The sequence below is a fragment of the Mustela erminea genome, chromosome 14, assembly GCF_009829155.1.
Source record: "Mustela erminea isolate mMusErm1 chromosome 14, mMusErm1.Pri, whole genome shotgun sequence".
NCBI lineage: Eukaryota > Metazoa > Chordata > Mammalia > Carnivora > Mustelidae > Mustela > Mustela erminea.
This window is the reverse complement of record NC_045627.1, coordinates 85,127,945-85,154,281: the sequence shown is the minus strand read 5'-3', so window position 1 is coordinate 85,154,281 and position 26,337 is coordinate 85,127,945.

Here is a 26,337-nt window from a genome sequence, read left to right as displayed (position 1 = left end):
AGCCACCACTAAATCCTGGGGAGGGAGCCCTTGTAGGGAGGCCCACCTGGCAGGAACCTTCCTAGGGTAACATTGCCACTGTCAACCTGCAGCCCAGCAGGAACCAGCCAGAGTAAACATCCTGGTGTCTCTCTCCTCCCTTCAGTGTCTGGAGAGGGCCTCCCACTGGCCAAACCAAATCAGTGGCCATAAAGCCGGGGAGCCATTGACATAGCCCTCACAGGCCAGTCTGCCCCAGGGGCACAGAGCAAGTGGATCTGGAGGGACAAATAAAAGTTCTCCAGCCAACAGACACTATAGCAGAAGACATGCAAAAGAACGGACATTTCCTGGGGTGCCTGGCTGGCTCAGTCATTCGGTTTTTAGTTCCGACTCAGGTCATGATCTCAGTATCAATCATGGGACTAAGCCCCCACATCAGGCTCTGCACTCAGCGTGGAGTCTGCTTCAGATTCTCCCTCTCCCTCCAGCTCACTACCCACCCCCCAAAATAAATAGATAGAATCTTAAAAACAGAAAAAAGAATGCATATTTCTAGAACTTCACTTGGAGGCAAAAACTATCGCTATTTTGCCTAAGCAAACACTTTTCCACCCAAAGACAATGTATTTTGAAAACTTCTGAATGTTCCCTTTGTTACTTCAGCATGATTTCATGCTATAAGAAAGAATTACATTAATCCATTCTAGAGCTGAAACTCAGGAAAGACGGATGTCAGAGGTGGTACAAACACATTGCAATAAAATAATGGACAGTCACCGGGAACAGTCTTCCTAAAGCAGTAGGAAAAGGTTTAAGTCCACAAAGGTTATCTCTCCAGCACCATCTCTTCAGACTAAAAAGATTTACCACCAAAGGTAAGATTTGGGGTGCCTGGGTGGCTCAGTCGGTTGGGCATCTGCCTTCGGCTCAGGTGGTAATCCCAGGGTCCTGGGATCGAGCCCTACCTTGGGCTCCCTCCTCTGCTGCTCCCTCTCCCTCTGCTGCTCCCCGAGCTCATGCTTTCTCTCTGTCAAATAAATAAATAAAATCTTTAAAAAAAGGCTAAGATTTGTTGGGGCCTCCACTGAATTTGATGCCTGTCGTCCTCATATGTTAAGCAATTAAACTATATTTCCACAGTTGGTGGATATAATAGACTTTCCTTTTATGATTTTGTCTTATGGAATAGGTCTGAGTCTGTCTGCAGGATTTCCATCCCTGAAATCAGGATTAGAGATGAAGAATCTTTTATATTATTATGTAGGAAAGAATTATGTGAAGAAGCCAGCTCTAACTCAGAGATAACTATATTTTAATAAGGCAGAGAAATTCATAAAGGACATGTAGATTTGTGCTAACATAACACTCCTGGAAGCTTCGCTCATCAGAAGGAAAAACCCCCCACGAAGAAAAGATTAGCAATTTAATCACCAGGTTACCCTGCACAACAGATACCTGATAACATAGTGGCCCACGGTCATTGTAACTGAAGCATGACGTTTTTCTTGTGTTGCTATGTTGAGAGACAATGTCTGTTACCATGCGAAAGAAAGAAAATCAGTCTTTTAGAGGAAGGTATACTCTTGCTCAAGAACTGAGAAACAGGGTACCTGAGTGGCTCAGTCAGTTAAACATCTGCCTTTTGCTCAGGTCACGATCTCGGGGGTTCTGGGATCCAGCCCTACATAGGGCTCCCTGCTCAGTGGAGAGCCTGCTTCTTCCTTTCCCACTCCCCCTGCCTGTGTTCCCTCTCTTGCTGTGTTTTCCTCTGTCAAATAAATAAATAAAATCTTATTTATGAATGAATGATTCATTCATTCATTCATTTGATGAATGAATGAATGAATGAATGAATGGCACCTGGGTGACTCCATGGGTTAAGTGTCTGCCTTTGGCTCAGGTCATTATCGGAGAGTCCTCTGCCACTCCCCTTCCTCCTTCTCTGCTCCCTCCCTTATAAACTGATAAAATCTTTTAAAAAAAGAAAGAGTTGAGAAATAGACCACTTAAAAAAAAATACATTCGCTTTCCATCAGAAAGCCTCACGTACTTGTAGAAGATTGCCTGACCAGGTGCCCTACTGTGGCGGGGGTCAACAAGAGAAAAGAGCTTTTTTGTTGGGGATTAGTTTCCACAGGGGAAGAAAAAAAAAGGTAAGATGTCCATTCAGAAACACTTTTGTTGGGACCTCGGACCTAGAACTTAAATTAATACCGTTGTAATCAGCCCATTATTATTTCCTTTCTCAAATGCATGTTTAAAAAATTATTTTGTCCTGTAAAATACAAAGTTCTGTTTAACTACAGTGAAATCCTCTTTTATTTGACTGTACAACGCCAAAGCAGGCGAAATGGTAGACTACTTAAGTTGACATACACAAAAGCAGTAAAGATGACAGAATCTACATTCCCCACTGGAATTTCTCATCTGAATTTTAAAAAGCTAGAATGAGAACATTTTAAAATATAGTTTCTCTTGGCCCTAGGAGTTAGGTATTGATTTATTTTCCTGAGATTTATAGCCCTTATACTTGAAAAGAAAAACGAGGGTGGAGATTGTGGCAGACATTGCTAGGGACTCTTTCCAACACCCGTTCTCCGTCCTCTCTGGAACAACAGAGCACAAGTTTCTAATGAAACTGTTACTCGGCTAATGCTTTTCCTGTATTTCCAAGTCTCTATTGTAGATAGGTAGGGCCATGTTATTAAGTTCTAGCCTATAGTGAGGGTGTGTGTGTGTGTGTGTGTGTCATGAGGGATTTGATGGCAATTTCCCTCAAAAGAAAGGAAACAGGCCATTCAGCTCACCCGATCTTCCTTCTTGGAGTGTGGATGTGATGGCAGGAGCTCCTATGACTGTCCTGAACTAAGAGGCGATTTTGAGGATGGTAGAGCAGAAATATAGTTCATGCATGGTCTGCCTTCCACCAGACATCTCTTACATGGGAAAGAAACATCCGTCTTTATTGAAGGCACTGTTATTTGGGGATTTTCTTTTTCAAACAACCTGACAGAATGTCTACTTCCTGATGTGGAAGAATTGCTCTTGTTCCTTTTCCGGCAACCTTACATTTTTATTATCTAACACTCTGTGTTTCTTTTTGGGGAAGAAACCCTAGTGAGCGGCTGAAAGAAGGAGGGGAAAAAGATCATTGCAAAAAATGTTTAATGCTCGGAAGATGCCAGAGATAACTTTCCCAAGTCTCCAAAAATATGACAATAAATGAAGTGTCTGTTTCAAGGAGAACTGAATTCATAAACATTACAGTTTAAAAAAAAAAAAAAAGGAGGGGGATTCTAACCAGAATATTTTTTATATGACATTTTCAAAGCTTAAAATAACTTCTAACTAAAATTGAATCTTATGCGGGCAGATTTTAACCGAACAGTTTGTGCCATTGCACACTACTCACAACTCCTTGTAATCCGGATGGAGCCCTGGGGGGGATGACAAGGAAGGTGACACAAAGGACAGCTGTGGTGCCTCATGTCCCCTCCTTCTCCTCAGCTTCTTGCTCAGACGTCACTTTCCCAAACCCCAACACTGAAAATCTTAACTCACCCTTTTTCTATCAGCATCACCCCCTGACACTTTCTCTCCCCCTTCCTTGCTTCCATTTCTCTTGCTAGTACCTACCACCTCCACACTTGGGGTCTAAAGCAAGTTTGGTTGCTGCCTTGAATTTCTGAATTAATTTTATCTCTGCATTTGTGTTTTACGCGTGAGATCTGGTGGGTCAGTGGAGTACGGTCCTGGATTCACTCACCGGCTAACCTCCCTCCACCTCTTCCCACCCCCAGGATAGGTGCTCCGTGGCCCAAACCCCCGATCCAAGTACTGAGCACCTCTGCCTTTGATCTTGGTGGGATGCTGGGTGCAGGCACCCAAAGAATCAGGTAAGTCACATACGCCCTGTGTGCCAAGTCACCGGGCAAGACCCCAGGCAACTATGGGGTTTGGCATTCACCCCACAAAAATCCCCAAGTCCAAGAGAACGTGACATTAAATAGGAAATAAAGAAAGCTGTGAGGGGTGGAGAGAAAGAAATCATGGGTGAATAAGGAAAAGGCTTTTGAATGAGGAACCTGCGTTTTCACATCGCACTGGGCCTTGCAAGTGACACAGCTGGCTGTACCTAGCACCGAAGAGAAAGGGGCCAGGGAACAGACTCCGCAGAGTGTCCTGCCAAGCCTACCTAGTCCTGCAGCAGAACATCCCTTAGGGGCCGTCCCTGTCTGCCAGCAGGTGCCGAGCGCAGGACGCACAGAGCCCCCAGGCTTTTTCCATTTCTGGTCAGTGAGTCGGGGGGCAGCCTCTCCTGCATCGATGGGTCAGCTTCACCCTGATGCTGTTTTGGACCAAGCTCTGTCCAGATGTGAATGTGTGGAGGCGATGCTGTGCCAGGAAAGGTTTAAAACCCAGCTCTCCAGGAGTGGGAGCCTTGATTTGCAGGATTTGCTGGCTGTCGCACCCTAAATGTCTGCACAGGGCTGATTCCGGGCTACCCATAGTTGAAAACCAGTTCACAAAATTCTTGGAAACTTAACAATTAATTGACTCTCATCAGCCAGCGCAGGCTGCTGCCCCTTCCTGCTTGAAGGAGAAAGGACAGAGAACTCGCTGTGATTGTGCCTATAATCTGGAACAACATGGCAGATAATTCACAAGAAACAAACAAACAAACAAACCCCAAAGGACCAGCAAATGAGAAAGATCCTCAAAGTGATTATGAAAACACAAATAAAACAGAAGAGTATATTACTTTTTAAAAATCAGACTGATAAAAATGCTACATCTCATGGCGAGGGGGGGAGATACATGACTGGAAAGCGTATAAATGCATGCATATTTGGAAAGCACTTTGACAGCATCCAGGAAATTCAAAATGTGTATCAAGCTAGCAGCTCCTCTTCTAGGTTTGTTCAGGGAAACCCCCCCACGCTGCGAGGATGTTCACCCCCAACATCACAAAGGGCGCCCTGCCCCATCACCCAACTTCAACAATTATCAATTCGTGGCCAGTCTTATTCCAGTTTTATCCCCGTCTGCTTCCCCCCTACCCATGTGATTTTGAAGTAAATCCCAGACAGTGTATCATTTCATCCATAAATATTTCTGCATCCCTGAATTAAAGACAGACACCTGAACAGGCTTTTGCTGTTTATGCAGGAAAGAAATTCCAGCAGAGTGATCCGGGAAGGGTGGATAAAAAGGTGAAGATAATTTTCTGAGCACTCGGAAGTTTGGTTAATTCAAGAGAAATGTTTCAAGAACATTCCCTGAGGAAATTGTCCCTGTTCCCTACCAGACACAGCAGGCTGAAGGGACAACCTTCTGGTGCTTGGCAGATTTGGAGGTCAAATAGAATCTGTGCTAGGTAATCAGCTTAGTGGATAATACACTAAGAACTAACGTTTGAATGATACTTCCAAACTTCCGGTGTCAGGGGTTATGTCCTGTTTTCATAATGTCTCCCTTGAATAATACACTTTATTGTCACTCTTTGAAAATAGGTACCTGATTAGTTATACTCAGTCAATAAAAATACCAAATGTAGGGGTGCCTGGGTGGCTCAGTGGGTTAAAGCCTCTGCCTTTAGCTCAGGTCATAATTCCAGGGTCTTGGGATTGAGCCCCGCATTGGGCTCCCTGCTTAGCAGGGAGCCTACTTCCTCTTCTCTCTCTGCCTGCCTCTCTGCCTACTTGTGATCTCTGCCTGTCAAATAAATAAATAAATAAAATATTTAATTAAAAAAAACTTTAATATTAAAAAAATGTTTTAAATACCAAATGTAAAAATGACCACATGAGAGGTCTTTAAAATGGCAGTGACCTTTGATTGCTAAATTCATTCCCACCTCTAAACTTTTGTCTTGATGTAATACTTCATACTTGAAAAAGTTACACTAATAACAGTGACCTTCCAGATTGTTTATCAACATAAATCAAAAGAATCCCTCTTTCCAGGGCACCTGGGTGACTCAGAGGGTTAAGCCTCTGCCTTAGGCTCAGGTCATGGTCTCAGGGTCCTGGGATAGAGCCCCACATCGGGCTCTCTGCTCGGTAGGGAGCCTGCTTCCCCCTCTCTCTCTGTCTGCCTCTCTGCCTACTTGTGATCTCTCTCTGTGTGTCAAATAAATAAATAAAACCTTTAAAAAAAAAAAAAAGAATCCCTCTTTCCAAGTTGCTGTTTTGTTCTGTGATTTGTGGAAGAAGCTTCAGAATTGTGTTTTAACCCAAAAATGATTAGGCCAAAGGATGAAAAGGAGAAAAGGAAAAATGAGACAGTTTCTCACGTTAAGTGATGCTGTATCAAAACCTTAGTAAGCTGTTCTATATTTAGTTTCTGATTAAGTGCTAGAAAACTCCCAGAATACATCAGAGAACACCATCTCCCCGTGGAACATGGTTTCGTAATTCCTACACACTACACATAATCCTCAAAACCATCTCCTTACTCACTGTCACTTGGTACAAATCATTACTGACTCATTAGATCTTAAGCAGCAAGCAGCCGGTGGGTAGGGAAGAAAGAAAGAAAGTGCAAAAGCACTGTGGTTATCCTGAAAACGCAAGGATCTGCTTAGCTCTTCAGTAGTAGTAAGTCCCCAGCTTGCCCTACAGCCTGTGCTACCGTCAGACTGAGTGTCCACCCAGAGCGACGGCAGACGTGCAATGAAATGGCAGGATGGGACACCGTTAGAGGAGGAATGTCAGCTCCAGGAGCAAAAGAGACAGAGCTGCTGCGTCCCTATCTATGGAGCAAGAGCCATCCTCCTCAGTGGAGCTCTCCCCATCCCAATCCTTAAGCAACGCTGTACCTTCCCTCTCTATAATCTGCAACTCCTGCCCATCTTCTATAAGCCCCTAAACATTGTCTTTATTGACAATGTTTTTGACTTCAAAACTTCATTATGGCATTTAGAGCCAGGGTGAAATCACATATTTTATGGAAACAAATGCTTATCATTCATTGCCGGGGGCGGGGGGGGGGTCTGGAGAGGATGGAGAATGCTCCCAACGCATTGACCCTGCCTTCATGGTTTTTGTCCAGCAGCAGGAAAAGCGGGATGGTCAGACTGGGGCTCTGGGGTCACCCACCTATAGTATCCAGCTATAATAACATATAATATCTATAATACCATCATGATATTGAGCCAGACATTGCATCAGTCAGCCTCTGTTCACCAATCTGTAAAATGGGAACAATAATATACCCAAAGAATAATACACCCAAGAATGGGTGTCACCCCAACCTTAGAAGCATGATGGAGAGGGCAAACACAGGACTGAGCATCACAGAAGCTTCTACAGTTCCTCCTCAAGCCCAGATGCCACCTCCAACTCCTTCCCCACCCACGGCCAACCAGGGACTTCTCCCTTGGCCTCTTTTATAAAATAAGTGAGTTAGAGGAGATCATGAATAAATTCACATCTGGGTGTAAAATTCTAGTAACTTCTCCTGAAATGACTGACCCACTGTCCCCTGTTTTTACAAGACAATATTGCAGATCCTGGGGAATGTGAAAGTCTGATCAGGTAACAGAGCCCTCACTTCTGTACATTAAATTCACATGTGAGGATCCCTTTAAAGAGCTCTGCAATGAACAAACCCAGAAGGGGCTGCCGGATCCCCTGATTTAAAAAAAAAAAAAAAAATCTTTGTTTTTATAGAGCCAAGGAGAGGTGACCTTCCTTTCACTTGGCAAGAAAGGATATTTATAGGGCTTTGCCATGATCTCTCAAAGTCCATATCCTTGCATTTGTGCATGAAATGGACAGCCCTCCCTAAGAGCTTAAACTGGGCAAACTCATGTATCTGTTAACCTTTATTTGTACCATATTTGACTATTTACAAAGCATTTTCACAACCATTAGCTCCCACCAGAGCCAATTCATGCTGAATCTATAACGTTTTCCAGGGGCGTCTGGGTGGCTCAGTCATTAAGTGTCTGCCTTCTGCTCAGGTCATGATTTGTGGGTCCTGGGATCAAGCCCAGCATTGGGCTCAGTGGGAAGCCTGCTTCTCCCTCGCCCACTCCCCCTGCTTGTGTTCCCTCTCTCACTGTGTCTGTCTCTGTCAAATAAATAAATAAAATCTTAAAAACAAAAACAAAAACAAAACAAAACAAGAAACCTTTTCCAGAAATCCTAACTATTCCGGAGAATGTAGGTATATCCAACCCGTCAACACTGAGGCACCTCGGCTGGGGCTCCCACCCAACAAAAGACTATCATGGCAATTTTTGAGAATGTATTTTTTCCAAGTACGTTGTTGAGTCTTTTGAATGTGCATAAGATGACATATTTTGTGGCGTTTAATTTGTATGTTTTTCACATTTAACATCTTTGAATTCACGATGCATCTCACAACACAGCCTTAGCTTTCTGTCCTAATTCTGTGTCCTGGGTTCAGTAGTGTCCCCCAGAAATTTATGTCCATCTGGAACCTTGGAATGTGACCTTATTTGGAAACAGGGTCTTTGGAGATGCAGTCAGTTATGATGAAGTCATGTAGTTTTGGGGGGGTGGGGCATCTGATACCACGATGACTGGTGTCCTTAGAAGGACAGGGACACACAGAGACACAGGGAAGAAGTCCATATGATAATGGAGGCAGAGATAGAGGTGACGTGTCTGTAAGCCAATGAGCACCAAAACTTGCCAGCTCCCAACAGAAGCTGGGAAGAGACGAAAGATGCTCCCCTAGATTCTTCGGAGGAAACACCTTGATTTTTGACTCTTAGCCTCCAGAACTGTGAGAGAATGCCTTTCTGTTGTCTTAAGCCAGTCAGTGTTTGGTACTTTGTTAGGAAAGCCCTCAGAAGTTAATACACCCTACAGAGTGTGTACATGTATGTGTGTATGCACACACATACACAAGATGCGCATGGGTTTGGTTTTCATTTCCCTTTCCTCACTCACATGGAAAGGATGAAGAGAATTACTATCTCCCGAGCTGCCAAGCTCACACTGTGCTCTCTGGTCTCCCCGAGGCCAGCTCACGGATTCCGACAGTCTCCCCCGACCCCTGCCCCGGCCCTGCCATCAGTACCCATTTCCAGAGGAGGACCTGAGCACGGGGAGGCTGAGCTGGGCTCAACCACTAGATCCTGGTAAGGAGAAAGTCACGGATTTTGGAATGAGAAGCACAGACCAGGCGGCCATAATGTCAGTCTTCTGCTCGGTACAGAATAAACAGTGTCACGGGAACTTTCCTTAAACTCAGTGTGTTGAGTGTTCTGAATTTGTATTTAAAGGATAAACTTTTGCCTTCTCTGTCTGCCCGAGAGTCTACAGGAAGAGTCGAGCGTCTAGGGAACAGTAACGATGGCAATAACCCATCCTTGGAGCAGAGCTTTGGCTGGGATTCTGGGAGAATCTCAAGAGGCCAACACCCCGGGGGCTTCCCTTCCTGACAAGTCCCTGGAGCCCCAGGTCTTCTGAAACTGAGTCTTCTCTCCTCAGCCAGGGTACCCCTCCCCCCTCACGCTCCCCCCAACCCCGGGGCTGTCCTGCTGGTCTTAGGGTTCAGCAGGCAGAATGTATTGCTATTTGCATGTGGTTCCTTTTCAGGGAAGGAGGGACAGACAGAAGGAAGAAAGAGAGGAAGGGAGGGCCCAGCACAGGACCTGGAACCTAGCAGCTTCTATCACCCCACAGGTCATAACCAGAAACATCCGCATCCAGGACATATGTGTCAGGCCTCGGAAAAATGCTTCTGCACAATTCCTGGCTGCTGTCCTTGAACAGAAGGTAACTAAGCCTGATCACCTTGGAGATCTGTGTTTGCAACATTGGAGACAGACACGATTTCCAAAGAGCAGAAGGGATTTAGCCAAGGAAAAAGACTGAGAAAGGGAAGAGAAAGACAGATTGGTCAATTTGTTAGATCTTCAAGCAGCATAACTACAACAGAATCTTGCAAAGAGAAGCATCATTTCCCAGTAGTCCTAGATGCCTTTTTGTCCCTGTTCCTTCGTGTCCTAATTCAGGATAGGAAGGTGTTCACAGATGAACACAGTCTTCACCGGAGTTGCTCATGGTGGCCAAGGAACACCGTGCCGTCTCATACCATTCATGTCTTTCTGACAAGTGTTCGTAAGTACCTCTCAAAGTCATCTCGTGAAGCACAATGCCAGATATTAACTGGAGTCTGCGGATCTAGATATTGAAGAGATGGGGAAAATTGCAGTATAAATGATAGCAGTTTTTAGGGTGTGATTCAACATGCTGCAATCTTTGCTGCAGTAGAGAGAACTTGTCACAAGTAATCTGATGTAAGCTTGATTCTGACACATGAACTGCACCGCTCATTTCTGAATCTAACTATTGCTCTAATAATTCTACTGACAATTTCAGTTGCTATGGCTTCACCAGGGTGAAGTTTCTCCAAATTGATATTTAAAGAATTTTTTTTTAATTTGAGAGAGAGAGAAAGTGAGAGAGCACACATGCCCGAGATCTCAATGGGGGAGGGGCAGAGGGTAAAGCAGACTCCCCGCCAAGCCTGGTTTGGCGCTTGATCCCAGAACCCCAAGATCATGACCTGAGCCAAAGGCAGATACTCAGCTGACTACCACCACCCAGGTGCCCCTCCAAATTGAAATTTAAATTTAAAAAAAAAAAAAAACTACCCAAGAACTACAATGACTCCAAGTTGTCTAAATTAGTACTACTACTAATAGAACACAAAGTACCTGAAAATTTTGCCTAGAACAATATAATGACTTTGCTGCAATATAGAAAAGAAAAATAAACATAGCAGCACAAAGATAGAATAATTTATGAATTTTGTCTCTATCACCCATACACACATCACCGGCCCATTAACAAAGTGCCAAGACATTTACAATAATAATTCAAGTCAGCTTCTTTGATATTTTTGCCAACTTTCTCCAAGTAAAAGCCAAGTCTTTATAAATAGAAATGTTTTGTCATTTTGTCATTATGAAGACACACTTGTTGAGACAGGAGGGTAGAGCATATTTTTATGTATCAGTTGGGAGACTTGTCAATGACTTTTAAACATTTGGACACATGGCATGTGGGCCTCCACTCCCACTCCTGTCCTGGGCCTTGGCGGTGGTGGGGAAGGCCGGGCTGGGGGCCTCCAGTTTCGGCACATACACGCAGGAATGGTGGACGGCTCCATTATCGATCATGGGAGCTCTGATGCATCTCCAAGCAGGGGGTTGGCGGGGGAGCCCTTTAGCCTAAGAGCTCTGAGAAAAGCCCATCTAGGGGGCATGGTAAGTAGAAGCTACTCCCCAGACGATGCGTTTCTTGTGCATGTCCTTCTCCTCCCTCTGGGCCATTGTACAAGTCAATCCAAGGCCCCAGCTACTGGCTCTAGGTCTTAAGAGAGGGTAGGACCAGGAGTTGGCCGATACGGCTGCCCCGAGCTAGGATGAGCCTCCTGGAGTGGCTGTAAGTGGTACAATACTGGAGGAGCTAAAGTGGGGTGAGCCCACAGGAGCGCTCTCGAGGCACTGCCCAAACCCGATGCTCGGAGGACCTGACCTTCCCTCCAAGCCCCAGAAGCATGAATAAGGGTGTATCACGGGGGTTGGGGGTGCATAAGAGTAGACCTAAAGGCAGAGGCTCCAGAACAGACCCTAATACCTGATGCAGAACTGAGACCACCTACTCCGGGACAGCAGCATCAGATGGGATCCTGGAAGGTCCCGCCCACTCCACACAGGCGAGGCGTCTCGTTCAACCATGCTGGCTAGGGGTGACCAGACATGGCCACTGAGCGTCCCTCCTTCCCTGGGCCATGTCCTGACAGGGCATGAGGGTTCCTGCTGTGCGTCTCCAACAAATGCATCTACACCCTATGCCATGTGGTCGTCCCGTGGCTGAGGGGTGAAGGATCAGGGTGGAAAATCTGGAGCCCCGGCACTCCCTTCCTGAGGCGGCATCCGTCTCCCCAGACCAGGGGTCGGTTCTGTGCCCCCGTAGAGAGGGGAGCGTGTTGGGCACGGCTGACCCTGGGGTCAAGAAGCGCCGCTCAGGGAAGCTGCGGAGGGGAAGACAACACGCTAAGCCAGTGGTGGTGAGTCTTTGGAGATTTCTAGTCCCAGCCCCGAATCCCAAGGGACTTTCCAGCCTCGGCAGGGTAGGCAAGGCCGGCATCTGGCAGTTGTGAGCTCAGCATCCTTTGCTCGCAGGGGTTCTCTGGCCGTTTTCACAACTGACTGAAGCTCAGTCAGTTGTCAGAGTCAAGAGGCTGATCAGACTTGGGTTTGAAGTGCCCGAGAGCCACGAAATCACCCTCGGGTGTCCCCGAGCAGCTTCCATCAGCCCAGAACCCAAACCCACACGGAACACTCCATCCTCTCTCCCAGAAACTGCAGCATGTCAGCATTTCCAGGCCATTTGCAGCACCATGGCAACCCACGCACGACACACAGCAGAGTCTGGAGAAGCCAGACCGTGAGCCTGGGGCCCAACGCGAGAGACTGAGCTGCGCCATGTAGACAAGAGACTCATTCACTGAGGGGACCCGAATTAAGAATTTAAGACAAGAGGACTTGATAAATTCTTGACTTGATGACAATTTTTCCTCACGTAATCTAGAAGAGGAAACAAACCCGTGTGTCTGGTTTCATTCTGACCAACCGGAGGGACAGAGGAGGGGCAGGGAAGAAGCGGGGTCACTGCGGAGCGCCCAAAGATGCGAGGCCCTCACCAGGCGTTTTTCCTGGGCTCTTAAGAAAGCAGCTCACGGGCTCCTGGGTGGCTCAGTCAGTGATCCCGGGGTCCTGGGATCAAGCCCCTTGTCTGGCTCCTGGCTCAGCAGGGAGTCGGCTTCTCCCTCTTCCTGTGCCGCTCCCCCTGCTCATACTCTCGTGCGCATGCTCGCTCTCTCTCTCTCTTTTTCTCTCTTTTTCAAATGAATAAATAAAAATCTTTAAAAAAGGAAAAAAGAAAGCAGCTCTCAAAAGACGTAGAGGAGAGCTGCATGTCTCAAGGGCCTGGAAAATCCTGGCTCGGCTCCTACATCACGCCCGTGATGAATGGTGGAGTCCAACAGCAACAAGGCCACACAAGGACTTGGCCAGGGGACAGCAGCCGCCTGCAGGCAAGGGACCTGGGACCTCAGAGGGCTTGTGCCAAGGCCCTGTAGGCCAGACCTTCACAGTCTCGGGTTCACACTGGGCAGAGAAACACAGCAGCCCGACGCCCAGCTCCCAGCTGGGAGAACACTGCACACCCCAGACCATCTCTCCTCCTTGGTCCTGGGCGGCTCGTGCCTTTCCCCAGAGGCTGCGGCTGCCGCCACCTTCGTGGTCACTACCACCACTTAGTCGCCTTGAGCTTGTGTGTCCCTCCAGGCTGTGGTTCTTGAGGCTCTAGCCCCTGCTGTTATCACAGTTGAGGAGCCCAAAGGTTACAAAGGGTTTTGCTGAGACCTTTGTTTCTAGCTTCTCCTAAGGCCGCAAGCAGAGGAGTCTGTCATGCCGAGAAGGAGAAGAGTGACAGAGGCGTGCATGGAGGAGACCCCAGGCGGATTAGAACCACCACGGCGGGGGCTCCTGGGTGGCTCAGTCAGTTAAGCATCTGCCTTTGGCTCAGGGGGTGCTCTCAGGGTCCTGGGATCAAGCTCTCCTCAGTGAGGACTCTGCTTCTGCCTCTCCCCGGCTTGTGCTCTCTCTTAGATAAATAAATAAAATCGTTTTTTAAAAAATAACCGCCATGATTATGCTTTCCAAGATTTCAGAGAAATGGATCTACACCCTATGCCACGTGGTCGTCATGGAGTGAGCACACTCGTGACCCACTCCTAGACCCTCCACCTCTGACTCGGCTTCACCAGGTTCCTTCGTTTGTCCCTGGATGGTCTCTCTAGTCAGTCTCTACCAGCTGATGATACTCTGGACCATTTACCTGGCTTTCCGCTGTAACATTCTCCCACAGCCCACCCAACCCTGGCCTTTCAAGGAGAAAATCAAATAAAAGGAATCCTCATTTCTAGGGTGCCTGGGTGGCTCAGTCTGGCTCTTGGTTTCAGCTCAGGTCATGATCCAGGTTGGGTCAGGGAATCAACCCCCGTGTCGGGCAGGGAATCTGCTTCTCTCTCTCTCTATCTCTCTCTCTCGCTCCCTCTCTCCTTCCCCATGCTCATACTCTTTTTCTTGAATAAATAAATGAATAAAATCTCAAAAAAACAAAAAAGACTTATTTCTTACGGAAGATCTAGAAACTACAGAAAAAAAAATGAAGAATACAAATTACCTACATACCCCAAACCAAGAGAGAATCACCAATGACATTGTAAGGAATTTCCAAAAATGCATGATTTGAGGGTACCATTACTGGACTTGGTGTGTGTATGTTTATGTATACATTCTGGTGTTTGTTTACTCACAGTTTTCATCTCTACATATGTATGTATATGGGCCTACAAATTCTTTTTTTTTTTTTTAAGTAAGCTCTACACCATAGTGGGGCTCAAACGCACACCCCTGAGAGCAAAAGTCACATGCTGTACTGACTAAGCCAGCCAGACGCCACAATACTTTGTAAACATTTTACTAAATAACTACGTGAGATTCTGTTTTAGGAGTATACCAGCAGTCAGCCACTCCCCTACTGCTGGACATTTAGGTTGCTTCTGAATTTGACTTTTCGTAGGAAGAAACAGCTTCGAAGGTCTTCTCCAATGCTCATGCTTCAACATACCCAAGAGCGTGATTCCAAAATACACGTTGTTCCCAGTTCCTCCACGAAAGAGGGGGAGTAGCTCATTCCATTGCCTCTAATTTAGATCAACGTTTTACCAAAGATCAAGGTCACCAGGCCTCAAAAGTGGGCACTGTGCAATTCCTCCTTCACAGCCAGACTCAAACGTAGGCAGCCCTCTGGGCTGCGCTGCTCTACCCTGTCCCCTGGTATAAAGAAACCTGGGACTGTCATTCTTGCGGTTGTTGGGTGGCGTGGACATGAAGTCGGTTCAACCTTGTCTTGCCGCACCACGCACCTGACCATGTGGAAGCTATATCTAGATTAGGCATGAGAGCGAAGAGACCTTCGACCCCAGGACTGTCCCTGTCCCCCAAGATTGGGGCAGGGAAAAGGGAAGGACAGAGCGAAAATATATTTTTACTTTTGTGTTGTTCTCTTTCAGCAGTTTAATGCCCTCTCTCCAGCAGATGTCTAAATGTGGACTCCTGTTCTCTTGGGGGACATTGCGGGGTATGTGGCGGGGGCAGGGGTTCGAGACCCACCCGTTCATCCAACCCTACCCTTGACATCACACAGGTCCTGGATGCAGGTGAGGCACGGTCATGCTGGACTCTCCTAATGCCCCGGCCCCTGCCCCTCTTTTTCAGGGGTACAGTTGGCACAATCGGACCCTCCCAAGAGCTTTTCTGAGTTTATCGCTAGTACCCCCCCCCCCCGGGAGATCTGTGCAATTCTGCAGACACTAGAGGGCTGAGCTGGCAGCCCCTCTTATGGCGAGCACCCCACTGCCTAGGGTGGTCCTGTCAGTTGGTTCGAGAAGGGGAGGAAGTGGGGAGACCACAGCACCCGCTGCCCCCAGGCCAACAGCCCTTCCCCGCCCATCCTCATGGCTGCAGCTTGCAGAACCAGCTGGCACCGCCCCTCTCCCTCTCTGCTGTTGCTTCTCTGCGATGAGCCCCATTCCTTTCTCTGGAATGGGAACACTTGTCACTCACTGACCTCTCTTCCTAGACAGAAGTAGTTACGTAAGCAAATGAGATCATGTTTCAATCAGCTGCTGAAAATCATTTGCACTCATTGCAGAAAGAAGCTTTGTTTTATTGTCATCATCAAGGTTGTTTTCATCGCTGGATAAATAAAACAGAGGAAAGCACCCCCTGAAGTGGAGATTCCACGTAAGTTTCTACGACTCCACGGTCACCAGCCCCAGAATTCTGTTCTCAGAAGCAGGGCCATGGAAGGAGCCAAGTGAGCAGAGAGGAGCAGGAGACCCAAGCCACAGGTCTAGCAGGACTTGGAGGGCTGGCTGGAAGCGACCAAGGAGCTTTGTGCCAGGACTTTCTGGAAGCGGGTTGCAGGGGCAGGTGGAAGAGCTTTGGCCGCGCAGAAGCCTCACCAAGTAGACATGGCTCAGGCCGGTGCACAGTGTGTGCTCAAGAAAGTTTCGAGTCCCACATTAAATTCAGACAAGAGAAATTTCAGTACCGTAGGCTGCTTCCAAGAAATTTTGTGCAGTCACTATGAAGACAAAACAAGGCTTTTCCCCAACAGTCTTAAAATGAATTCTGAAGCAAGAACATGAGAAATTCAGTAATGTTGGGGATAATATTTCATAGCTCAGAGGGCCAACTTTATATTTAAAAATGCTGCTAGGTCTCTGGAAAACACGAGTGCAGCAATGAAAACATTGTAAGAATAGGAGAGGATTCAGGATATAATTTCATTTAGTTCTTTATGAAGTAAAAAATAGCAGGAGGATTTCTGGGTTGAACTGATGGATTGAACACATGCATCTACGTTCACGTCCCCCTGAAATCTCCAATAAACGGACTGAACAAAGAATCAAGCGAACAAAAATAGAAACTAATAAGGAGAGAGAGAACAGGGAGGGGAAACAGTGACCACATTTTCAAAGCTGGACATTAAGCTGCCCCTGACAGGAAACCCAAGAAAGCCAGTTCCTACCCAACAGTGAGAACAGCTGAGAGCCCTTGGTTTATATGTGGAACCTTGAATAGACATTGGAATGGGCAATACCAGGGACTTCTGGATGTAGAGGAAAGGGCATGTGCTGAAGTGAGGGCTGGCTGGAAACTCTTTGGTAATCACATGGACTCCTAGATGCCCTCCCTGATCTACGCGGCTGCATGACAGCCCCACCCTGGGCACCATCTTAGTAAAACGGGACCCAAACCAGGGGGTGGCAGGAACACTCGAAGATGTGAGTGACATACCAAATGCACATGAAGGTTGAGTACAGAGAGCCTTTGCCGCCTCTTGGACTCCTAGATGGCTGGCATCCAGGCTGTCCCTCTCCACAGAACGATTGTGTCCTGAGGAACCTGGCTAGCCATAAGAAAACATCTCAGGTTATGGGCAATAGGAGTGCTCCCAGGAAGTGGTGCCCCCGTCATCCTAGGGAGAGTGTGAAGACAAGTTCCACCCACATACACCGAGTGTCCAATAGGTTTTTGAGTTCCCACTTCATGATCAAGGATATATCTGAGAAAACCTATTAGCTAGGAAACCCAAGAGAAACAGAAAAAAAGAACTTGGTGGAAATGAAAACCGTGTAGAGAAAAGAAAATTAAAAGAAAAAGCTATCAGTGAGAGATAATAGAAGCTATTACATCATGAAAGACTAAGGCACTATGAAAAAGTTATAGCCAGAGAACCACATCTCTGAAAAACATGAGTGCATCAATAAAAACTCGACAGAGTTCTAGCAGTGCATTAAGCCAAGAAAAACAGAAAGGCATAAAGATCAAAAAGGAAGAAATAAAACAATATTTGTAGACAAAATGATTATACATAATCATAAGGAATCTATAAAAATATTATAATCAATGAATTTAAGAAAGAATACAAGGTCAGCACACAAAAATAATTGTATTTCTATATAACAGTTCTATACAACAGAAATACAATAATTGTATTTCTATACAATTTATAAAAATAAATTGTTTAAAATTTTAATATGGAAAAAAGGGCAAAAGATCGCTATAGATAACCTCAACAAGGATAGTACACAGATGGCAAATAACCAAGTGAAAAGACACTCAAAGTGTCTGATCTACGCAGCTGCATGACAGCCCCACCCTGGGCACCATCTTAGTAAAACGGGACCCAAACCAGGGGGTGGCAGGAACACTCGAAGATGTGAGTGACATACCAAATGCACATGAAGGTTGAGTACAGAGAGCCTTTGCCGCCTCTTGGACTCCTAGGGATTTGCAAATTCACATGACTGCACATCCAACAGCATGGACAACATCCAGAATGCGGACCCCTCCAAATGCTGGTAAGGGTGTGGAGCAACAGGAACTCTGATTCACCGTTCATGGGAAAGCAAAAGGGATAGCCACTTAGGAAGACATTTCTTACAAAACTGAACATGCTTTTACTGTGTGGTCCCACACTCACATTCCTTGATATTTACCCAAAGGAGGTGAAAATTTCAAAAAAAGTTGCACACAGATAGTTATAGCGGCATCATTCATAATTGCCCAAACCCATAAGCAACCAAGATGCTCTTCAATAAATAAATGAATAAACCATGGCCCATCCAGACAATGGGCTAACCAGCCATGGAAAGACACAGAGGAACTTTAAATGCATATGATGAAGGGAAAGAAACCAATCTGACAAGGCCACATGCTATATGATTCCAACTACAGGACATCCTGGGAAAGGTCAAACTATGGAGACAGTAAAGAAATCAGTGGTTGCCAGGGATTGAGGTGGGAGGGTAAAAATGAACAGAGGACACACGGGAATGTGTGGGCAGTAAAAGGACTCTGATGATACTATAAAGATACCAACCCAAGGAATACACAACACCAAGAGTGAAGCCTAACATAAAATATGAACTTGGTTGGCTCATCGATTGCAACAAATGTTCCACACTGCTCCAGGGATGCTGATGCGGAGGAAGGCTGGGTGGGGAGGAAGGGTTGGGATGGAGATACATAGGAATCTCTCTGTACTTTCTGCTCAATTTCTCTGTGAAACTAAGACTGCTCCAAAAGATAAAGTCTATCTGGGGCACTTGGCTGGCTCAGTTGGAAGAGCATGTGATTCTTGATCCTGAGGTCATAAATTTAAGCCCTACGTTGGATGTAGAGATTACGTAATAAAACATTTAAAAATAAATAAATAAGGTCTATTAATTTTTAAAAAATACCATACTGTGTTCTGTTTAGGGAGTCCTTTCCCCACTTAGAATGTTCTCATCAGGGGCATCCGGCTGGCCCAGTTGGAAGAGCATGGGACTCTTGATATCAAGGTTGTGAGTTCAAGCCCTACGTTGGATGTAGAGATTATGTAAATATTTTTTTAAAAAAGAATATCCTCTTCTAATATTTTTATGGTTTTGATTTTTACATCTTCATCTTTCAGGTCTTTATTTCAGTTAATAGAAATTAAAACTGTCATTCTGTCAAGGGAGGGGAACAGGACAGGAGATCGACTGATAAATGGCAGAAGGGAATTCACTGGAATGGTGGAATGTATACATCCTATTCGGTGGTGGTAACATGAATATATATCTTTGTTGAAGTTTATCAGCTGTGTAGTTTTTTTTTAAAGATATATGCACTCCATGCTTATTAAGTTTTTTATTTTAATTCCATTAGTTAATATAGTGTTATATTAGTTTCAAGTGTACGATGTAGTGGCTCCACACATCACCCTGTGCTCATTATGACAGGTGCCCTCCTTAATCCCATCACCTCTATAAATGCCCATCCCATTCTGGTAAACATCAGATTGTTCTCTGTCATTAAAAGTGTGTTTCTTGCTTTGACACACTCTCATTTTTTTGCTTTTGCTTACTTTGTTTCTTGAATTCTGCATATGAGTGAAATCAGATGGTATTTATCGTTCTCTGACTTATTTTGCTTAGCATTATACTCTCTAGTTCCACTCATGTCACTGCAAATGGTAAGATTTCATTCTTTTTTATGGTTGAACAATATTCCATTGTATATATACACATCTTCTTTATCCATTCATCAGTCAATAGACACTGGGCTGCTTCCATATCTTGGCTATCATAGATAATGCTGCTATAAACATAGGGATGGATATATCCCTTTGAATTAGTACTTTCGTATTCTTTGGGTAAATACCCAGTACTGTAATGTGATCACAAGGATCTTTTCATGAGTTTATTGACCATGTGTATGTCATCTTTGGAAAAATGTCTGCTTGTGTCTTCTGCTCATTTTTAACCGGGCTATTTGCTTTTTGAGTGTTGAGTCTTCTAAGTTCTTTACATATTTTGGATACTAGCCCTTTATTGGATATGTCATCTGCAAATATTCTCTCCTATTCTTTAGGCTGCCTTTTAGTTTTGTTGATTGTTTCCTTTGCTGTGCAGAGAGTATTTTGTTGTAATTCCAATAGTTTTTTTTTTTTTTGTTGCTGTTTCCCTGGCTCAAGCTGTACGTTTTTAAATCTATGTATTTTATTTTATGTAAATTATACTTCAGCATACATTAAAGTAGCTTACTAGAAGATTTAGAAAATAAAATTAAAGAAATTTCTCCAGAAAATAAAAGAACAAAGAAATTTTAAAATAGTCAAAAAAGGATTCGAAAATCAGAGGACAGTCCAGGGGACACTACTTACAAATAACATGAATGACCCCAAAAAGAGAATCAAGATTATAAAGGGCATAGAAACATCAAATAATCTTAGAAAATATCCCAGAAAGTCTTCTATATACACGCTGTAAATCATGACTCTTTATTTAACCTCCCTATTTGGGGATCATTGCCAATGTCAGTATATAAAGACCCATCTCACTATAACCACAAGGTATTCCTTACAGGGTAGCTCATAATGACTTAACCAGTCCCCTAACAACAGACATTAATGCAGCTTCTAATCTTTTGACATTTTTTAAATTTTCAAATTTTTAAAAATTTATTTGACACAGAGAAAGCACAAGCAGGGGGAGCAGCAGAGGGAGCGGCAGGCTCCCCGTTGAGCAGGGAGCCCAATTGTGGGGCTCAGTCCCAAGACCCTGGGATCCTGACCTGAGCTGAAAGTGGATGCTTAATAGACTGAACCACCCAGGCACCCCTAATCTCTTGACATTTTAAGTAATATTGCTAATATCATCTTCACACATTCATCATTTTCCGTGTGAGAGTATATCTCTAGGAAAAATCCTGGAAGTTAAACTGCTCAGTCCAAGGAAATATGCATTTTAGTTTTAATCTGATTTGGCCCGACTCCCTTGCCCAGCCCATGCAGGTAGCACCATTACAATCTCGCCCTGGGATGAGCCCCTTTTCCCTCATTCTCAGTAATGCACGGTACCAGTAACCTTTTTCATCCTTGCCAGCATCATTGGTGAAAAACACAATCTCTCGTTATATTTTAATTCTCTTTTCTCAAATTGAAGTTTTTAGAAGGTGTTTTGGGGGGTGCCTGGTTGGCTCTGTCAGTTAAGCTCCCGACTCTTGATTTCTGCTGAGGTCATGATCACTCAGGGTTGTGAGATCAAGCCCTCCATCATAGCATGGAGCCTGCTTAAGATTCTCTCTTGCCTTTTCCCTCTGGCCTTCCCCACTCTCTCTCTCTCTCTCTCTCTCAAATAAATAAATAAATAAATAAGGGGAGAAGGTGTTTTTGTGTTGAGTATCTGGGAATGACATGAGCAACAAAACAAGTAATATTGGATTATAAGGCAAAGGATAAAATATCCATGAGTCCATGTGGATACCAACTATTAGCTGTGTAAGTAAGTAAATGTGAGAGAAGTGACAACTCTTTCTTACAGAAGAATTCCAACTAATCAATTTAGAAGGAATGGGGAATGGCAATAGGAGATCACATTAAAACATCACAGTAAGGGGCACCTCTGTGCCTCGGTCGGTTAAGACTGCCTTCAGTCCAGGTCATGATCTCAGGGTCCTGAGATTGGGCTCTATTCAGCAGGGATCCTGCTTCTCCCTCTCCCTCTGCCACTCCCGCCTGCTTGTGTGCTCTCTTTCCCTGTCAAATAAATAAAATTTTTTAAGAAAAAAAAAATCTCAATAATGACTGTTGTAGGAAAATTCACTGATGGATGCTAAAATTAATGGATAAAAGTTAAAAAACAAACAGGATATTTGCATAATCTCAAAAATATCTCACCCAAAAGATTTCAGCATTTCAAAGGGAAAAATTGTAGAGAAGCCCAGCAGGCACCACTTCAACCAAGTGATCAGGGTTGACGTACCAAAATCATGTATTCTTGATGATACACTGAGAAGGGTACCTTACCCTATGTGTCCTTCCCAACAAAACACAAGCTCAAACCAATCACAAGAAAACGCCAGACAAATGAACAGTGAGGGGTATTCTCCAGAATATTTGATCAGTACTCTAAGAGTGCCAAGGCATGAAAGTCAAGGAAAGACAGAAGACCCGTCACAGATGGGGAGAGACTAAGCAGACAGAAATGCAGTCCCTTACTGGATCCTGGACCACAAAAAGGACATGCATGGGAAAACTGATAAACTATGAATGAATTCTGTACTGTAATTAATAGTATTATATGGAGGTTAATCTCTTAGTTTTGATAGTTGTGCTCTGACTTCATAAGATGTTGATATTAGAAGAAGCTGGAGGAAAGATACAGGGAGACTATATTATCTTTGCAACTCTTCTGTAGGTATACAGTGGCTTCAAAATAAGAGGGTTTTTTTTAAGCTGTTTTTCCCTTTCTGCTCATACACACTCCTTTTTAAATTTTATTTTCTGCCTTTTACATAAGGATTTTTAGGAATTCTTTCTTACATTAGGGAAAACAGGTTTTGTCATATGTACTACAAATACTTCTTCCCATCATTTGTCTTTGATTTTGTTTCTGTTAACTTTTAAAGCAAAAGCTTATTTCATTTTTACTCAAATTGATTAGCCCTTCCTTTCTATGTCACGTCTAGAAAGTTATTTACCCATTTGGAAACTTTTCTTCTAATATTTTTATGCTTTCCTTTTCCCCATGTAAACCTTTCTTCCTCCTGGAATTTAGTTTGGGATATTTTTTCAAAAATGGCTACCTAGTTGTTGTTGTTTTTTTTTTTTAAATATTTCCACTAAATTATCTACCTTTTTCTCATTGGTCTTAAAGCCTGCCTATATTCTATACTGATTTTTTTATTTTTAATTTTTTTAACAGGGTAGTCTCTGTGCCCAACATGGGGCTTGAAACTCATGACCCCAAGATCAAGAGTCCCATATTCTACCAACTGAGCCAGCCAGCTGCCCCTATATGTTTTTCTAATTAAACAAACTGCTTCTGAGATTTACATAGGTAAATACTCAAAAAGAGCCAAGGAGACTCCGAGAAGGAAATATGATGAGGACAGTACTAACCCAACCAGATAGGAAAGTGCATTTTTATAAAGATTTTATTTATTTGTCAGAGAGGGAGAGAGAGGGCACAAAAGTGCATTTTAAAGCTACTAGTAATTCTAAAGATTTGTTTAGTAGACCATGAGCCTGTGGACTGCGAGAACGGATTCATCTCTGCATATAGCACAGTCCTGGCAAGAATAGGGAACTGACAAATGTTTTCTGAATGAGTAACTGACTGCGTAAACAGGTAGGGAGAGGTCAAAGCAACTACGCTGTTGGGAGCCTATTGTGTTTCCAGTGCTTTACATTTGCTTTCTTTTTTACCTCCATTTTCTACCCTCAGTTTACCCTGAAGAACAGCTGAGCCAGGTACTCAGCTGGTGGTGAGGGATGGAGCTAAGATGTGGCTTTCACAGACAGTCTACAAAGCTGCCCAGAACCTTGGGGCCCACTTGTCCCCATGCCAGGCTGTAAGGGCTCCAGGTCCCAGTCCCCATGCAGGAAGGGTCAGGGTGGGTGATGGTCTGCCATCAGGGCTTTCCTGAGCCACCACCCAGGGAAAGGTGGAGAAGGAGGGGATTTTGCAGAAAGGAAAGCCAGGGTCAGAGTGAAGAGTGCACAAGGATGCTGTGGCCAGAGAGGCAAGGTCTGAAGGCTTCAGTGGGAGAGAACGGCAGGTGGGAGGGAGGCCTACTGCTCTCTGGGGATTGTCAAACACTTTCCCACACGTTCGCTTTTTGATCTCGTAACCACCCCATGAAGAAAGCGGATAATTATCCCCATTTCATAGGTGCAAAAACTGCAGCTCTGGGAGAAAGAGCTTCAGGAACCCATCATGTCATAGCAAGTGTCTGAATGTTCTTTTTTTTTTTTTTAAGATTTTATTTATTTATTTATTTATTAGAGAGAGAGAGAGAGAGAGAGCATGGCAGAGGGAGAGGGAGAAGCACTGACATGGGTCTCGATCTCAGGACCCTGAGATCATGACCTGAGCCGAAGGCAGACACTTAACCAGCTGAGCCACCCAGGTGTCCCTGTCCTTCCTTTTAAGACTGAATAATATTCCAGGACATGGCTGGACCACATTTTGTTTATCCCTTCCTTCGTCAATAGATACTTGATTTGCTTCTACCTTTCAGCTGCTGTGAATGCTGCTGCTATGAACACAAATGTGCAGGTATCCCTTTGAGACTCTGCTTTCAAATTTTTTGGAAGAAGTAGAATTACTGGATCACGTGTTGATTCCATGTTCAAGTTTTGGACAAACTTTGGTTTGTTGGTCTGTGGTCACAGAGCAGAAAAGTTCCATTTGAAGGCAAAGTCCTTACTCAGCCAGGATCTTCACAACTGTTGGAGAGGGCGTACGTGTTCTGAACATCATGGCGGACATTACCGCGGACTTCAACTGCATTAATTGGAGACCCACAGCTAACGAAGAAGTTAAACTAGTGCTTCGGTAGCTGACTAACCAGGTTAATAGTGGTCATGCCAGGACTCTCTGACCCCAAGGATCCCTGGAGCTTTAATCAAAGACTAAATGGAAATGTGTGAGCATATTAGCAGTGACTGTGTTTAGGAGGAACCTAGAAGTGATTTTTTTCCTGCCTTTTAAAATTTTCCTCATATATATGTATTGCTTTTATCATGGAAAGAAATTAAAACAATCCTATTATCTGTAGGACATTGGAAATACAATTTTTCAACTCTTCTACTAGCTCTGTATTCCACCACAGTTCAGTCAATGTAGTTGTTAACTGATTAGTCATAGCACATTTGCTTCATTTTCTAATGTCCTAAAGGAAATGTTCTCACAGTCCTTAGCATTTATTTAGTAGTTTTTAAAAGCTTCATTTATCAAAATGACATGTTTATAATAAAATTATAAACACTCCAAGAATGTGGAAATTATCCAAAATTCCACACCCAGACAGAACCTCTGGTGAATTTTAGTGAATACTTCTGGTTTGCACAAATCCATTTTTTAATTGATTTTATCTCTTAGTTGTGTTTTAAATGGGTTATATATATTTATAAGGTTTAAAATCAAGCTTCAAAATGTGCAAAAGGAGACACAGAGGAAAGAGCATCTTCCTTAACAATGGATCAGTGAATCTGTAGATGTGCGTTGTTCCTTGGAAGGGGACCACAGTCTGTGCTTGGCAGGCACTCTAACTGATTTCACCTGAGCCGGTTGAAGGACGCTCTGCTGAATTAGAGTCATTCTCTCCAAGCTACGAAATCACACACCATATGCAGATGAGTAACCTCTCCGAGATATGCCATCATGGCCTCTGCTTTTGAGCTCACCGGGATGAGACCCATTTCCTGCCCATACCAGCACGTCTTGGTTTCAACAAGCCAGGCCTCATGGATCTCAGTGAAATGCCATTTTTTGCAGGACCTAGATATCTGCTTTCCAAATTAGCTCTGCATTTGAGAACTAAGTTGGCAAGAAAGAGAAAGGTCACCTTTACACAATGAAGGCTTCTTTCTCTCTTTTGCAACGTCCTGCCTTCCCATGTGGCTGAGGACCTTCTGGCTTGGCCAGCGAGCAGCACCCCTGACAGTCACGAAGTACACTTGTATTCTGCAAGTTCATGATAAATGGATGGGAAGAAAAATCCAGTCGGGTCTGGGTGTGTCTGAAACTATCCAAGCATCTAGCACATTAGAAACAATGTTTTTTGGAGAGTTGCCTCCCCTTGTTCAAAAGGGCAATCACTGGCATGTGATGGTGTCGCTTGCCTTCTTTGTTTTTCGAGCTGATTCTCCACCACCCCCGGAAGCAGCAATCTGGACTGTCTCCTTAGATAAATATTTCTCATTTTCTTCCTCAAGGGCACATGTATCCACACACATTTGAATTCGGGGCCACTCCTCTATCCTGCACTGACTATGGTTTGGAAAGACCAAATAAGAAAAAAGAGTAACATGTACCTCAAAGATTGCTTGAGCTTCCTGGAGCTGAGAAAAAGGCTGAAGAGACCTTGGCCTATCAAACAAGGTCCCCTGTGTGGCCAGCATGGGACAGGTGCCCCGCCAAGTCCGTGGGCGGGGCTGAGGCTGAGGATGGAGCTAAGTGGGGAGCCGGCAGCCACCATCTCCACGTGTCCACACGCATAACGCGCCTCACATTTCCCATCCACACAGGGGGCGTTTTCTAGAGCCATCTCTCCCGGAATCACAGGGGGAAAGACAGCAGGCGGCAGCCTGGCCCGTGTCGGAAGGAAGTGGATATTCAGGGAATTCATCATTGTTGGTCACAATGTCCAAGACTGCACAGGAAGGCAATAAACCATCCCGGTCCGGGGGC